Source organism: Mixophyes fleayi (assembly GCF_038048845.1).
Source record: "Mixophyes fleayi isolate aMixFle1 chromosome 4 unlocalized genomic scaffold, aMixFle1.hap1 SUPER_4_unloc_2, whole genome shotgun sequence".
NCBI classification, from domain to species: Eukaryota; Metazoa; Chordata; class Amphibia; order Anura; family Limnodynastidae; genus Mixophyes; species Mixophyes fleayi.
Window position 1 is genome coordinate 98,633 of NW_027445888.1, and position 16,945 is coordinate 115,577.

Below are 16,945 nucleotides of genomic sequence, written 5' to 3' on the forward strand. Positions count from 1 at the left end.
TGCATGGCTAACTTCACTCTGACACCCTCACCCCTACAGATCCCACTACTCTAGTATCGAACATCCTGCATGCTTATGTTTGTCTTGTTAAAATTCTGTACCAAAAATAACTTGCTACTTACAGGGTTGTATTATTCCTTACAATACACTAGTTTCCCTAATGAACACTGATGCAATGCCATTAAAACTTCCTGTTGATACAAATAGTATTTACAGGATATTATATCAATTTTACATCTCACATGTCCTATATAAAAGGAGAACTAAGGCCTGTTTCTGCCCAGTTTCGAACTGGGGACCTTTCGCGTGTGAGGCGAACATGATAACCACTACACTACAGAAACACCAGCTGTGTCCTGTCCTGACCTCTGACACTGTAATAGAGAGTGATCCTTTCTGACATTTAGTGATCTCTATCTGGACTCAACTTGATAAAAAAATGTGATTATTTACACTGACTGTCTGAGGGTGTTATCCTACCCATATCGATGTACCCAGGGTCCCTGTTTCCTAGTCCTTCATTAGGGGTCCATCTTGGATGGGTGGTCTCTTAGTAAAATCAGAATCCAGAGACAGTCCTTTCCCACCTTGTGTCTCATCACACCACATAAGTGTACTATATTTGGGTGTTGGTAAAATTTCCTAAATTATGGAGTGCCGTTCATTTTGTGTGACATTCAGACATTTTTGCATGTGTCTCACAGTGATTAAAGTGGTTTCCTCATGCTGGGAAGAAGGACAGGGAATAGTGTCAGATTTTGTTTTCATCATTTTTTTATCTTTAAATTTGTTTTTTGTTTGATCTAAGTTTTACTTTTTTGCTATTACGTTGGAGACCTTGTATAGTTACAAGATCAATTTTACTTTTGATGTATTGGTGTTAGGGAAGATCTGATCTCAACTAAACCTCCTCTGCACTATAAGTAGATCCCTACATATGAAGGAATACACTACACTCAACTAGGTGTCTCCCATCACTTTATGCTGAAGTGCCCAGACACTTACACATTTTGAACACAGCAATCCTATTGAGCATCAGGTTCAAGTGATTAGTAAGGGCAATAGCCATATGAATCAGTTCTTGCCCACTCACTGGAACCTTGGGCTGTCAGTACAACCTCTAAGTCGTCTCAGAGCAATATGGCTGGTTTGACAACATAGAAAGAACATAGAGAGGGGTGAGAAAAAGACAGGTTGCCCCATGTGAGGATCGAACTCACGACCTTCAGATTATGAGACTGACGCGCTACCTACTGCGCTAACGAGGCAGCTACACTGTTTGGAATTAACGCTGAATAATGTTCTTCAATTGTCTCTTCACTAGTAACTAATTTACAAGAAGATGCTTTGTAAATTATAGTTATGTTTCGCTGTTGCTCTATGGTTAATTAATAAAATTAACCCCTTCAGGCTACAGTATGTAACTGTAATGTCTTGTTTAATTTTAGGCAGGGAGTTACGGCAAGTCACAGATCCCTGTGTCATGGCCAAGAACAATGATGAGTGGTTCCTGGCAGATAAATCGCTTCCGCACAGCATTCAATATAGAAGCTGGGAAGCAATGCCCCTTTCTATCTCTCCCTGAAACCTCATTGACATCATCCCTGGGACTTGTTCCTGAAAGACATAGAGAGGTTAGGTGCCCGACAGGAGCTATTGCTAAGATATACAGGAGGCGTATGGAAAAGATTGTTGAATCATGAATGAAGGTGGAGAGATAGATGGTGTTGTACATGTAAGCAAGCAGTGTAGTCAAACAATGGGAAGAGCCTGTAGAAAACTTGCTTGTATAGGAAGAGGTAAGGCCGTCATCAGAGATCATGGGTCCCAGGAAAGATGATTAGAACAGGGCCCCTCCATCTCCCCACAATGTTCCCCCGTCCCCAATGCATGGCTAACTTCACTCTGACACCCTCACCCCTACAGATCCCACTACTCTAGTATCGAACATCCTGCATGCTTATGTTTGTCTTGTTAAAATTCTGTACCAAAAATAACTTGCTACTTACAGGGTTGTATTATTCCTTACAATACACTAGTTTCCCTAATGAACACTGATGCAATGCCATTAAAACTTCCTGTTGATACAAATAGTATTTACAGGATATTATATCAATTTTACATCTCACATGTCCTATATAAAAGGAGAACTAAGGCCTGTTTCTGCCCAGTTTCGAACTGGGGACTTTTCGCGTGTGAGGCGAACATGATAACCACTACACTACAGAAACACCAGCTGTGACATGTCTTGACCTCTGACACTGTAATAGAGAGGGATCCTTACTGACATTTAGTGATCTCTATCTGGACTCAACTTGATAAAAAAATTTGATTATTTACACTGACTGTCTGAGGGTGTTATCCTACCCATATCGATGAACCCAGGGTCCCTGTTCCCTAGTCCTTCATTAGGGGTCCATCTTGGATGGGTGGTCTCTTAGTAAAATCAGAATCCAGAGACAGTCCTTTCCCACCTTGTGTCTCATCGCACCACATAAGTGTACTATATTTGGGTGTTGGTATAATTTCCTAAATTATGGAGTGCCGTTCATTTTGTGTGACATTCAGACATTTTTGCATGTGTCTCACAGTGATTAAAGTAGGGATGTGCACCGGCGACTTTTGGTGTCTCGTGTTTTGTGTTTTGGATTCGGATTTGCTTGAGGTTTTGGGTTCGGATTTGTCTCGCAAAACACCTGCCGAAAGGTTTTGGTTCGGATTTAAGGTTTTGGATTCGGATTTTTTTTTGAAAAAAGCATAAAAAGTTCAAAAATCAAGTTTTTGGGCTTATTTTCACTCCTACGCTATTATTAACCTCAATAACATTCAATAACAATCATTTCCACTAATTTACAGTGTATTCTGAACACCTAACAATATTGTTATTAGTCCAAAACGTTGCAACGTGGTATCTTTCTGGACTACGTAGTGGAGTGGTCCCCACAATATAATAAGAAAACCATCAACTGGTCTTAATTACACCAAAAATTGTACCTGGACTGCGTAGAGGAGTGGTCCCCACAATATAATAGGAAAACCATCAACTGGTCTTAATTACACCAAAAATTGTACCTGGACTGCGCAGAGGAGTGGTCCCCACAATATAATAAGAAAACCGGCATCAACTGGTCTTAATTACACCAAAAATTATATCTGGACTGCGTAGAGGAGTGGTCCCCACAATATAATAAGAAAACCGGCATCAACTGGTCTTAATTACACTAAAAATTGTACCTGGACTGCGTAGAGGAGTGGTCACCACAATATAATAAGAAAACCATCAACTGGTCTGAATCGCACCAAAAAATGTACCTGGACTGCGTAGAGGAGTGGTCACCACAATATAAATTAAAAACCCTGAACTTGTATGAATTGCACCAATAAATTTATCTGGACTGCGTAGAGGAGTGGTCCCTACAATATAATTTAAAAAACCCTCCACGGGTCTGAATTCCAAAATAAAAGGTTCTGGACTGCGTAGTGGGGTGGCCCCGGTACAGAATTTTTTACCGGGGCCACAATATTATTAAAAAACCCTCCACGGGTCTGAATTCCACCAAAAAAGTTTATGGACTGCATAGTGTAGTGTTCCCCACAATATTATTTAAAAATTTTGCAGCAACATTCAACGTTGTTTATTATCTGATACACCTCTATCTGGACTGCATAGTGGAGTGGCCCTAGTACTAAATTTAGTATCGGGGCCACAATACCTCCTCCAACTTCCAAGTGTAGTGTTTATAACATATAAACACTACAGTAGTTCTAGCACGTCAATACCTCTTGTTTTAAATTATGACAGGGCATTTTACTTTTGGTTTAATTTTTTGAATTTGTTGACATTTTGTTTTACTTTTTGAACATGGCAAACGACTGTTGAATGGTCACATAATGCCAAAAAAAGAGTTGCAAGATGGAATTGTCCTTGGGCCCTCCCACCCACCCTTATGTTGTTGAAATAGGACATGCACACTTTAACAAACCAATCATTTCAGCGACAGGGCCTACCAAACAACTGTGGCTGAAATTATTGGTTTGTTTGGGCCCCCACACCAAAAAAACAATTCATCTGTCCCTGTACAAACTAAACAGGCTCTACTGAGGAAAGATGTCGTCCTCATCCTCAACCTCTGATTCCTCTCCCCCTACAGTGTGTACTTCCTCCTCCTCACACATTATCAATTCGTCCCTGCTGGACTCCACAACCACAGGTCCCTCTGTAGTATCTGGAGGGCATGCTGTACTTCATTGAGGAATTGATTATTCATTTTTATAAACATCATTTTTTCAACGTTGTGAGGAAGCAGCCTCCTTCGCCGCTCACTGACCAGGTTCCCCGCTGCACTAAAAACTCTTTCCGAGTACACACTGGAGGAGGGAAAACTCAGGTAAAATAGAGCCAGTTTGTACAGGGGCTTCCAAACTGCCTTTTTTTTCCTGCCAGTAACAATATGGACTGTCTGACATGTCTATTTGGATGGTGTCAGCAAAATAATCCTCCACCATTTTTTCTATTGTGACAGCATCCAATGCAGCAACAGTAGACATGTCTGCAATGATTGGCAGGTCCTTCAGTCCGGACCAGATGTTATCAGCATCCCCGCCAGCGGGTCTTTTAGGAAAACTGAGCTTTTTCCTCGCAGCTTTATCCTCCAAATTTTTGTTTTCCATTATATGTAGCACAAGAGAGCGTACCCCTAAGCCACACACACTCGGCAAAGCCTTTAAAAATTATATGCGGCACAGGAGAGTACCACTGGGCTTATACTGCAGAATCAGTGAACTTTGTAATATTGCAGTACCACTGGACTTATACTGCAGAATCAGTGAAATTTGTAATATTGCAGTACCACTGGTGGACTTATACTGCAGAATCAGTGAACTTTGTAATATTGCAGTACCAATGGACTTATACTGCAGGATTGTTTTTGGATATTTTTTTTTAATTTCTTTTTTTTATAATTATTTTTTTTTTTCTTTTTTATAACTTTTATTGACATTTTTTATAACTTGGGAATAATGCAGAAATAACAATGCCCTTAGAAGGACAGAGCACAGGACACAGCACCACTGGACTGAACAGGACACAGCACAGGACCCAGCAGCACCACTGAACTCAGAAGGACAGAGCACAGGACACAGCACCACTGGACTGAACAGGACACAGCACAGGACCCAGCAGCACCACTGAACTCAGAAGGACAGAGCACAGGACACAGCACCACTGGACTGAGCACAGCACAGGATATAGCAGGGCAGAGGACCACCTAACACAACCTCCCTCTACCCTGATCAATGCCTGAGTGAAGATGGCGGCGGCCAGCAGGGAATTTATAGAATCCGAGTATCGTGAGAATCTGAAAGTGGGATTATGACTCGGAGCCTCGCTTTCAGTTTTGCAATTGGCGGGAATACCCGGATCTGTCTCGGTACAATACACTAGTTTCCCAAATAAACACTGATGCGATCCCATTAAAACTTCCTGTTGGGGGCGTGGCTTGCAAGCCAACATGGCCAGACGTGAATGAAGGGAGCTCCGGCGATCAAAGAAGATTAAGAGACCCGGCGCGAGGCTCGCAGAGGAAATTGGGGCACCCCAACACAGGACAGCACTTCCGCAGCACCCAGGGACCCGAAATAAAAGGAATCCGCTTACCCGCTGTCGGTTGTCAGCTCTCCTGCTCTCCCCCCGGAGCACGCTTGGGCGCCTTTAAGGTGCCGGCACAAGGATTCAGACCCAGATCTGAGTGTTCTTATTAGCGCTGCCAGGACTGCCAGCGCTGGTTCTGAGCGCTATCATAACTACATAATACAGCCTGAACCAGTGCTACTCTGTCAGCGCTTGTCACCCGTGGAAGACAGACTTAGCGGCAGCTGCTGGAGAGGTTCTGGCGCGAACAGCGCTTGCAGGGGAAAAAAAGAGAAAAAAAAAAAAGGTACACATAACCATATCAAAAATAAAGAAGAAAGAGAGATCTACCTAAAACTCGATATTCTATCACTTAAATGATATCTTTGTTGGTGCTCGTGCACTTGCTCATTGAATAATCTTTAATGTGTAATTCATTCTCTATTCAGCAGTAGGGAGACCTGCAGAGATTAAGCGCCACCTAGTGGCAGCAGAGGTTATTGCAACATATTCCCTGTATGTGTTCAATGGACATAATATAGAAAGTGTCTAACATCACTGGCAAGTAGTTTGTTCTGAATCATCAATTTTTCTACAAGCGATAGAGAATCTTTATAACAATTTACTGGTTGTTACGAAACCTGAGATGTAAAGCCTAAATGTAATTTGGAGGGACTCATACCCACTCTGTCTAATAATAATTGAGATCTCGTATGTAGCAAAATATAACAAAGATCACTAAAATCAGCAGCAGAAAGTATTAAATACTGGCCTCCGACGTTAACAATGGATAGATACGTTAACTCATCCACGAGTGGGAAACCATCACAACGCACTGCAAGAGGTGGAGCGAAGAACACTGGTCAGGGCAACAAGGGGAATGACAAAGATGCCAACGATAATCTAACTAATATGGCATCCAGCCCTCCTTCTCCACCACAATCTAGCCAAAAAGAGGTGGATACACCAACCCTCTCTTATGATTCTGTTGTACGGGCCATCAGAGAGACAATGGAACCACTAATGCAACAACAGATGAACACCCTTACAGCAGCTATACAAGAGCTTAAAGACCAGGTGTCGCAAACCGCCAAACAGGTTCAAGTGAATGAAGCACGAATCGGGGAAAATATGCATGAAATTGAAGGCCAGAAAAGTCTGACGGCTTCTCTTCTTAAAACACAAAAGCAAATGCAAAATAAGTTGGACGACCTGGAGAATAGGTCCAGGAGAAGTAATCTACGCCTTGTGGGTCTGCCTGAAGCAATTAAAGGCCCAGCTCTCATGTCATTTGTTTCCAAAGAGCTACCCCGGATTCTGGGGATCAGTGAGGAATTCATCAACATAGAAATTGAATGTGCACACAGACTGGGGCCACCAAGAGAGAACATGAAGGAACGCCCACGCACGGTCATTTTCAAATGCCTTAACTACACGCATAAAAATCCTCTATGGTCAGCCTCCAAGACAACAAGATCGATGAGTTGGGAAGGTTCTCGTTTATTGCTTTTCCAAGACTACTCGGCAGAAGTTACCAGAGCATGGAAGGAATTCTCCACAGTCTGCTCGGCATTAGTAAAGAAGGGAAGAAAGTTTGCGCTTATATACCCTGCTCGTCTAAGGATCTTTGACGGTCAAGAATACAAGGACTTTATGACGGCAGGGGATGCACAAGCCTTTTTGAGAGAATTAGAAGCGGAAGACGGGCCTCTAGGCCAACAGGACTGATTGGAGAGGGAGCTGTGTTCTAGAACGTAGCGGGACACTGACAGCGGCTGACAGGTTTGAACCAAACAGCTGAAATCAGCTGTGGATTGATTAATTGCATTCAGGCTTTTTAAAGAAGGATTGGAGCACAGCCGATCACTTCCTCTGATGAAATCACCCGGCAGGTGAAGAAACGCGTCAGGTGACTTGGATATCACACTGAGCCGCTGGACATCCCAGTTGTATGCATCTGGCTTCTGGTTTAGTGAATTCCCCGAGATTATCATTACCACTTCCAGTTGTTTCATTATCTACACTCTGTGTCACGCTTGCAGTAACCGCTTCAGATTTCCCCAATCGGATTGGATCAGTCAGCTACAGTTTCTCCACAGACTCTACGGAGCTACGTGCTGTGAGAAGACCATACGTACAGCTTTCCATACGGGACTGAGATCGGGATCAGGTCTGTAGCGCGACTTCTGTCACGGCAGTCTAAGGTCAGGCTCCCGTTCAACAGAGTATACATCTCACTTGTGGTATATATTACAGTATTTTCTGCCACAGCAGTTTAGGAACATGTCCCCACTTAACAGAGTTTACATCTAACTTGTGGCATTTATGACATCATTATCTCCGGGATTCACGGGCCAGAAATTTATAAGTGGTGCTCCTTATATTATCGGTACCAACTAATCTTGTTCCAGCAGTGTGGCCACACTCGTACCATCAATCCGGCTCCACTTTGTGTATTGTGACTTGGTTACTGGACAGTAACAACTCTCCATTGTGGGATCCCATATTTGCATTCAATTAGAGAGTTATTGTTACGTATATATATTTTTTCCATCTCCAGTATATGATATACCTATTCCATTGGTTCTATTTGATGCACTATCCTTATCCGCTGGCCAGTGTTGATTTTATCTTGTTTATTTTATGGTTTATTTGTATTAACATTTTTAATAAAGTGTTTGTATAACCCTCACGGATTGATCTTTCCAATTTTTGTGTACATCAGTTATCAGCGCTGTTTTTTGTTGTGCTCTAGGCCAACAGGACTGATTGGATCCTGAGATCATTATCGATATCCACCGGTCGGACACTATCACTGAGAAAAGCTGTTAGCTGGTTTCCTGAATGCGTAAATATGCCTTTCTGATCTAATTTCTGTTATTTCATATGTATGTTCTGTTTTGGTTCTCTTGTCTGGCAAAGTTACCCTGTAGCCCAAATAATATTGTAGGCATACTCACATGCGCTTATACGGCGCTGACCTTAGGGCAGTTCAGAGTTACTGTAACACTGACTACCGTAATCTGCCCGAAGAATATATTAATCGAGATTGGTTAATCTTGATGCAAGACATTATTTTAGTTGTACGGGTAGTTATTCCCATAGACAGAGTGGGCCCTCCCCCCACATTCACATAGTTCACTTGATTAGATGTTAATCCTGAATGTTGTTTTTTGTTGTTACTCCTTTTTATTTGCAACTTCCCTCCCCCCCTCACTGGCGAAGCGCCAATTGGGCTTATTAGCTCTTTTCGCCCGAGGGATCTCAGAGATTACAAGGTTCATTGTGAATCAGATTTTGTCCAAATATTACTGTGATCCTGATATCTGTTCCTATTCCTCACCAAAAATAGTTGTTTCTCTTTATAACAAAGAAAAGGGGGGAAAAAAAAAAGGCATGCACACAGACCATTGGGTAACATATATCTTATTGGTTGGGAGAGTTCTCTCCCTAGCATTTGAAACACAAGAAAAGAAAATTTAAATGGCAATGTTGAAGTTTTGCTCTTGGAACGTGGGAGGTATCAACTCGCCTATTAAAAGGAAAAAATGATTAACCTATTTAAATAAGTCTAAAGCAGATGTAGCTTTACTCCAGGAGACACATCTGAATGACGCAGAGCATGAAAAGCTGTCAATGTTAGGTTTTAAGATTTTGATATATGCCTCATACAACAGAAAATCAAGAGGGGTGGCAATTTTAATTAAAAAAAACCTTAAGATAGATATTCATCACAAAACAGTTGATAAAGATGGGAGATATGTCATATTGATTGCCACCATTGAAGACACTACATATACAATTTGCAATGTTTATGCCCAAAATATTCAATCCAAACCATTCTTTCTAAAACTGATTAACAAGCTTTATAAATACTCAGACTCATCCCTTATAGTTGGTGGAGACCTTAATATGGTGGCCTCCAGATACCTGGATAGGTCAGCTCCATCGAAGCAAAAGAGATCTGATAGCCAAGTTGGCATAAAATATATCTCAGATCAATTAGGTTTGGTTGATATTTGGAGAGTCAGACATCCAACTGACTCAGAATTTACATGTTTGTCGGCAACCCATAATACCCTCTCCCGTATAGATTATTTTCTGGTATCACATTCATTGGCTAATAAAACATTAGCAACTAGTATTGAACCAATAGGCCTCTCTGACCATGCCATGATCTGGATACAATTAGATAGACAGATCTCATTAGGAAAACACAAGCAGTGGAGATTCCCAGCTAAACTTTCTAATTCTACAAAATATCAAGATATGTTAAAACTTGCATGGGATGAATATATACATAACAACCAGCAGCATACTGATGATCCAATGCTATTCTGGCAAACTGCAAAGATAGTCCTGAGGGGGGAAATTATCTCATATGTAGCAAAATATAACAAAGACCAGCAAAAAACATACTATGACGCTCAACGTGATTTGACAGAACAGAAGCTTTCGAAGCATTTAAAGGAAAACTTACACTAGAAAATAAAAATAAATATAAACAAAAACAAATACACTTTGATCAAGTAATACAACAACAATGCACCCGTCAACAAATGGCCAGTAAATTCAACTTTTATAAATTTGGCAATAAATCTAGTAGAATCCTCTCAAATTTACTAAACGGAGCCAGGCCAAATAGCAATATTCAATCTTTGCAGTCACAAGTAGGGAACCATTAAATACCAAGGGTCAGAAATTATACAAATCTTGAGTTCCTTTTACTCTAAACTTTATTCCCAAGACCCTATTGACACCAAGGAGCAAGATGAGTTTTGGGGAAAAATTTCTCTACCTCATATGACCGAGACACAAGCTAAAGCTCTGGTCCAGCCCATTTCATCTGAAGAAGTTTTAAAGGCAATTAAACAGCTGAAATCTTTTAAATCTCCAGGCCCAGATGGGTTTAGCGGGGAATTCTTCAAAATTTTACAAGATAGGATTGTGATTTTATTGACAGACTGCTTCAATTTAATACTCTCGGAGCACAAAATCCCAATGCACTTTAATAGCGCCATCGTTAAAGTACTCCCCAAGCCGGGACGCGACCCAAAGTCACCAGGTTCATATAGACCCATATCATTATTAGACATAGATTATAAATTATTCATGAAAATACTAGCCGATCAGCTCAAAATCCTACTACTAAGTTTAATCCACAATGACCAAACAGGTTTCACATGGGGACGTTACTCAGTAACTAATGTCAGAAAGATTGTGCTGAGTCTTCATGCCTTGGAAGGATCGGAGAGAGAAGACCCAGTCTTATTGCTCTCTCTAGATGCCGAAAAGGCATTTGACCTTGTGACATGGGACCACCTGTTTCAAACCCTTCACAAATTTAGATTTCCCGCTCAATATATTAACACCTTAAAATCCTTATATTGTAACCCTTCCACTCAAGTGTTGGCTAATGGCTTTCTCTCTGCCTCATTTAAAGTGGAAAGAGGAACTAGACAGGGATGCCCTTTATCCCCATTGCTATTTGCTCTGGCTCTGGAACCTCTTGCTATTGCTCTAAGGAAAAACAAGGAATACAAGGGTATAAAATTAGGCAATCAGGAAGCTAAGTTAGCTCTTTTTGCAGATGATATGCTGCTAATGGTGTCCAACTCAGAAAAATCTGTCCCTGCCATTTTGAGCGTAATTCAGGAATTTAGTTCCTTCGCAGGATATAAAATAAATTTTGATAAATCCGAAATTCTTCCAATATCGGGTGTGCAATCAATAATAAATAATTCGGTTCTCACCTCTCAGTTCAAGCTGAATCATACTAAAATTAAATACTTAGGAATCTATATTCCCACTAGGCTTCATAAATTATATGAGGTCAACTACCCACCTATAATTAAAAAAATTATAGCGCTTCTAACAAAGTGGCATGATCTCCCACTTTCCCTTTTGGGACGTAACACAGTTATCAAGAGTGTGGTCTTCCCAAAATTATCATATCCAATACAAATGCTTCCAATAGGTTTAAATAAGTCAAACATGCATACGTGTACAAAGTTATTTTCCAAATTCATCTGGCACTCAAAAAAAACGCGTATAGCAAGAAGTAAGCTAATTCTAGGAAAAGCGCAGGGAGGAATTAACCTACCAGATATAAATACATTTACTCGTGCAGCCTTATTTCGATATATTGTTGATTGGCTCTTTCAGCGTAGCTGTTACACCGATAAAAACCTGGAAAATGCTATATTTTACCCACATTCCCCGGCTGCATTATTGCATCTGCCCAAATCTGAGATACCTCCACAACTTGCCGAGAGCATTCTATTCAAAGATACATATAAGGAATGGATCCATATCAATAAAAAATACAATAGAGATTTTAGGACTACCAAATTTCTCCCGATCTGGGGCAACCCAGCATTCCAACCTAGCTTGGAAAATACCAATTTTATGACATGGCGTGATGGTGGGATAATGGCGACCAAAGACATATTTGATCCAGGCGGCAATATCTATACATTCAGTCAACTAAGGGAAAAGTTACGAATTCCAAACTCCCAATTTTTTATGTATCTGCAGCTCAGACATTACGCAAATTCAATACTAATTCAGAGAAATCCTGCAGGAAGTTCAGATGGGTTGGAAAATCTACTTTCCTTCTTAAAAAGGGTTAAATTCAAAATTAGGTATGTATATGCAGATTTAATATCTATGCAGCTCTCAATCCCCTGGAAACGAACGGTGGAAGCATGGCGAAGGGATATCACCAGCATAAGTGATCCATTCACTTTAACTTGCCACTTTGAACGTATCTGGAAGTCGCTGTCCACTACTTGCCTCCAGGAAATACATTTAAAAGTAGTTCACAGAGCATATATCCCACAAACAAGGCGTAGGTTTATGGTTGAGGGGGAATCTGGTTTTTGCCCGAAGTGCAAATCTCAAAGGGCAGATTGGCTGCATAACTTTTGGAGCTGCAGGAAGGTCAGGAGATTTTGGTATAAGTTGGTAAATTATATTAATCACGTTTTTAAGATACAGGTCAAACTGGCCGCAAAGCCCTTTTTGCTGGCCGATTTTACGATTTGGAAGGACCTCTTACCATCCTCCGACACTCTGGCGGCCCTGAATGTAATTGTAACAGTAGCAAAAAAGCTGATCTTACGACATTGGATATCACCACTATCCCCGACTCTGGGAATGCTCAAATTGGAGATTTTAGATATTATATACTTGGATAGGAGAGCCACTCTCCCGGATATTGAAAAAGGTGGTCTGAGGTTCCAGAAAAAATAGGGCACATATATTGAATCACTAGATCTACCGGTTCAGCAGAACATCTTTAAGTTGTTTGAATACACTACCTGGTATTTACTTAGGCAATTAAGTTAGGGAGAGAATGAATGAATAAACACTTAGAAAGATAACTGGAACCTCCTAAAAATTCTGAAGAATTTTCCTTAATTGATGAAAGGTCTGACTAATACCCTTTGTCATAGTGCTTACTAAAGGAACAACTACCGCTCCCCCCCCCTTCTTCCCAGCCCCCCCTCATTGTGTTTCAGTTTACTTTACTTTTTTCATTTCATTCTACTTTAATTGTTTTTATTTTCTGATAGTAGTTCATGCTGTTCAGTTACATCTATATTTCTAGGTATACATGATTATCTAAAATGTATTCATATAGTTTAAAATAACACAATTTTTCAGATGTTGTTACTGTTTGATGTTGATATTTAATGCCAAAATGTCATGAATATGGTAATTATTTCCGAAAACATTGGAAGATGTAACATAAATGCCATTACTGATTTGTTGTACTTGTATCTGAGAAAAATATTCAATAAAAAGATTTAAAAAAAAACAAAAACTTCCTGTTGATACAAATAGTATTTACAGGATAGTATATCAATTTTACATTTTCACATGTCCTATATACAGGGAGAACTAAGGCCTGTTTCTGCCCGGTTTCGAACTGGGGACCTTTTGCGTGTGAGGCGAATGTGATAACCACTACACTACAGAAACACCAGCTGTAACCTGTTCTGACCTCTGACACCGTAATAGAGAGTGATCCTTTCTGACATTTAGTGATCTCTATCTGGACTCAACTTGATAAAAAAATTTGATTATTTACACTGACTGTCTGAGGGTGTTATCCTACCCATATCGATGTACCCAGGGTCCCTGTTTCCTAGTCCTTCATTAGGGGTCCATCTTGGATGGGTGGTTTCTTAGTAAAATCAGAATCCAGAGACAGTCCTTTCCCACCTTGTGTCTCATCACACCACATAAGTGTACTATATTTGGGTGTTGGTATAATTTCCTAAATTATGGAGTGCCGTTCATTTTGTGTGACATTCAGACATTTTTGCATGTGTCTCACAGTGATTAAAGTGGTTTCCTCATGCTGGGGAGAAGGACAGGGAATAGTGTCAGATTTCGTTTTCATCATTTTGTTATCTTTAAATTTGTTTTTTGTTTGATCTAAGTTTTACTTTTTTGCTATTACGTTGGAGACCTTGTATAGTTACAAGATCAATTTTACTTTTGATGTATTGGTGTTAGGGAAGATCTGATCTCAACTAAACCTCCTCTGCACTATAAGTAGATCCCTATGTATGAAGGAATAAACTACACTCAACTAGGTGTCTCCCATCACTTTATGCTGAAGTGCCCAGACACTTACACATTTTGAACACAGCAATCCAATTGAGCATCAGGTTCAAGTGATTAGGAGGGCAATAGCCATATGAATCAGTTCTTGCCCACTCACTGGAACCTTGGGCTGTCAGTACAACCTCTAAGTCAGGCCTGTCCAGCCTGCGGCCCTCCAGTTGTTGTGAAACTACAAGTCCCAGCATGCCCTTCCAGCTATCAACTGGTTGTCTACTGGCAAAGCATGCTGGGGCTTGTTGTTTCACAACATCTGGAGGGCCGCAGGTTGGACAGGCCTGCTCTAAGTCGTCTCAGAGCAATATGGCTGGTTTGACAACATAGAAATAGGTGAGAAAAAGACAGGTTGCCCCATGTGAGGATCGAACCCATGACCTTCAGATTATGAGACTGATGCGCTACCTACTGCGCTAACGAGGCAGCTACATCAAGAAGATGCTTTGTAAATTATAGTTATGTTTCGCTGTTGCTCTATGGTTAATTAATAAAATTAACGCCTTCAGGCTACAGGATGTAACTGTAATGTCTTGTTTAATTTTAGGCAGGGAGTTACGGCAAGTCCCAGATCCCTGTGTCATGGCCAAGAACAATGATGAGTGGTTTCTGGCAGATAAATCGCTTCCGCACAGCATTCAATATAGAAGCTGGGAAGCAATGCCCCTTTCTATCTCTCCCTGAAACCTCATTGACATCATCCCTGGGACTTATTCCTGAAAGACATAGAGAGGTTAGGTGCCCGACAGGAGCTATTGCTAAGATATACAGGAGGCGTATGGAAAAGATTGTTGAATCATGAATGAAGGTGGAGAGGTAGATGGTGTTGTACATGTAAGCAAGCAGTGTAGTCAAACAATGGGAACAGCCAGTAGAATACTTGCTTGTATAGGAAGAGGTAAGGCCGTCATCAGAGATCATGGGTCCCAGGACAGATGATTAGAACAGGGCCCCTCCACCTCCCCACAATGTTCCCCCGTCCCCAATGCATGGCTCACTTCACTCTGACACCCTCACCCCTACAGATCCCACTACTCTAGTATTGAACATCCAGCATGCTTATGTTTGTCTTGTTAAAATTCTGTACCAAAAATAACTTGCTACTTACAGGGGTGTATTATTTCTTACAATACACTAGTTTCCCTAATGAACACTGATTCAATTACATTAAAAGTTCCTGTTGATACAAATATTATTAACAGGATATTATATCAATTTTACATCTCAAATGTCCTATATAAAAGGAGAACTAAGGCTTGATTCTGCCTGGTTGCAATTGGGGACCTTTCGCATGTTAGGCAGACATGCTAACCACTACACTACAGAAACACCAGCTGTATCTTGTCATGTTGCTTTTGTTTCTCTGTTGCCCACTTTCTTCCAAATGTTCACTGTTAACAGAATTTTAGAAAGTATGCTGAATCTTTGCACTTGCTTCAATTTTTTCGCTATAATGCTAGTTGCCAAAGTATCTTTACATGTTTTGAAACTTCAGTTGTGAGAAAATCTCTTGAAAGACTGGGAACTTGAGAGAAATTCCTGACATCATGAAATTAGATTATTTGGACTCTGTCTGAGCATGTTCATCACAGACTTTGAAAATCTTTTAGCAATCACAAAGAACCTTTAAATTGAGATATTTATGGGAAAGGTGCCCTGCAGCAACTCTTCATTCGGCTCCCAAAATGTGACATATTCTGAAATAGCCATGAAGCCCTGTAGCAAGTCTTTGATCAGCTCTCAATTTGTGGTGAATGAGTCCATCAAAATCAAAAGCAGTGGTGCAATGGATAAAGTGTCTGACTACAGATCAGAAGATTGTAGGTTCAGCTCCTACCTGGCTCAAAAAAGTTGCCGTGATCGTATAGTGGTTAGTACTCTGCATTGTGGCTACAGCATCCCTGGTTCAAATCCAGGTCACGGCATGTTACTTTTGTTTCTCTGTCACAAATTTTCAATGTTAGCAGAATTTTAGAAAGTATGCTGAATCTTTGTACTTGCTTGCAATTTTTCGCTATAATGCTAATTGCCAAAGTATCTATACATGTTTTGATACTACAGTTGTGAGAAAATCTACATTACTGGGCATTACTGTGGCATAATTTAAATTGGGGGCACTACTGTGTGGCATAGCAGTACTCATTACTATTATTATCCCTATATTAGCAGCATAAAATAAGAAACAATTTATACACCCATGCACACCTTTTACACATTTTAAAATAAACATTTTTTATTTTTTTGGAAGTAGCCCTCAAAAGGAGGAAAAGGCAACAGAGTTTGACAGATTTTTTTCAATAAGAAAACAAAAATGGAATCTGTTGTATCAGAATTGGCCTTGGATGATACAAAACATTCATAAGCACAACCAATCCAACCTGAAGAAAGCAGAACGTCAATTATTGAAATACAAAACGATAATTTCAAAATTGAAAATAGTCTTCCTGAATGCTGGACAGTGCAACAATATAACAATTTTAAAGAAAAATATGATGGACTGATAATTTCTAACTAAAAGTTATGTTGCGAGTATTGTGTAAAATATGATTTAATAAAAGAGAAAAGTGTTCATGTGTTGAAAGAATGGAAATGTTTTCAGATTCAGGCATCATGGAACAATAAAGCGATACAACAAGCTTCTCTAAGAAAAAAAATGAATTAACATTTTTCATCAAAAGCTCGTAACAT

At 40.3% G+C, this 16,945-nt stretch overlaps 5 non-coding genes across 5 annotated transcripts; all 5 read right to left on the bottom strand.

Moving 5' to 3' along the window:
* Positions 1-271: 271 nt before the first annotated feature.
* Positions 272-344, bottom strand: TRNAV-CAC (transfer RNA valine (anticodon CAC)). Its single transcript has one exon. It is a non-coding gene; the product is annotated as a tRNA-Val (tRNA).
* An 851-nt stretch (positions 345-1,195) lies between these two features.
* Positions 1,196-1,268, bottom strand: TRNAM-CAU (transfer RNA methionine (anticodon CAU)). Its single transcript has one exon. It is a non-coding gene; the product is annotated as a tRNA-Met (tRNA).
* Positions 1,269-2,158: 890 nt separating this feature from the next.
* Positions 2,159-2,231, bottom strand: TRNAV-CAC (transfer RNA valine (anticodon CAC)). Its single transcript has one exon. It is a non-coding gene; the product is annotated as a tRNA-Val (tRNA).
* Positions 2,232-13,542: 11,311 nt separating this feature from the next.
* Positions 13,543-13,615, bottom strand: TRNAV-CAC (transfer RNA valine (anticodon CAC)). The gene has a single exon. It is a non-coding gene; the product is annotated as a tRNA-Val (tRNA).
* Positions 13,616-14,610: 995 nt separating this feature from the next.
* On the bottom strand, positions 14,611-14,683 carry TRNAM-CAU (transfer RNA methionine (anticodon CAU)). Its single transcript has one exon. It is a non-coding gene; the product is annotated as a tRNA-Met (tRNA).
* Positions 14,684-16,945: the final 2,262 nt, after the last annotated feature.